The sequence below is a fragment of the Amia ocellicauda genome, unplaced genomic scaffold (genome assembly GCF_036373705.1).
Source record: "Amia ocellicauda isolate fAmiCal2 unplaced genomic scaffold, fAmiCal2.hap1 HAP1_SCAFFOLD_287, whole genome shotgun sequence".
Lineage (NCBI taxonomy): Eukaryota > Metazoa > Chordata > Actinopteri > Amiiformes > Amiidae > Amia > Amia ocellicauda.
In genome coordinates this window covers 30,001-30,858 of record NW_027102851.1, presented here as the reverse complement: position 1 = coordinate 30,858, position 858 = coordinate 30,001, and positions in this window count along the sequence as shown.

The following is an 858-nucleotide window of genomic DNA, read 5'->3' as shown; positions in this document are numbered from 1 at the left end:
GTTTTGGAGTCGTTTGTGGCCGGGTGAAAAACTTTGAAAAATTTTCTATCTCCTCACTCCCATTGACTTTACATTAGGGCGACCAGGCGGCCGGCGGAAAAAAAATCATAACAAATCAACGGAGGCATTTCTCCGAAAACTAACACCGGGGCAGTGCTCAGGGGGCTCCCAGCTATCAGCCACCCTATCCCGGGACCGATGGGAGCACTTTAAAATTTTCGAGTTAGGGGACCAGGCGGCCGAGTGAAAAACTTTGAAAAATTTTCTATCTCCTCACTCCCATTGACTTTGCATTAGGGCGACCAGGCGGCCGGCGGAAAAAAAATCATAACAAATCAACGGGGGCATTTCTCCGAAAACTAACACCGGGGCAGTGCTCAGGGGGCTCCCAGCTATCAGCCACCCTATCCCGGGACCGATGGGAGCACTTTAAAATTTTCGAGTTAGGGGACCAGGCGGCCGAGTGAAAAACTTAGAAAAATTTTCTATCTCCCCTAGGTGACCAGGCAGCCGGAGCTGATTTTTCTGACCCCTAAAACAATTATTAAAAGGTATTTTTTCGCCAAACTAAGACTTTTAAAATTCAAATAGGATGATTATCTACTGCCCCAGTGGGTTTTTGAACCATTTTAAGCCTTTTTGACAGTTTTCATTTTTCCCCCATTGACTTCAATGGGAGTTAGGTGACCAGTCCTCCGACTTTTGAACCTCTCCTGGGGGGGCTGTGAGCCCCCGATTTCTTTGCAAAGCACGTCATTCGATTCGTCTCAGTCCCCTCTATATACCCCGTGTGTTTGTTTTCTCGAAAAACCCCCGGAACACGGTTTTTTAGGGGGGGGGTGGGGGGGGGGTACTTCG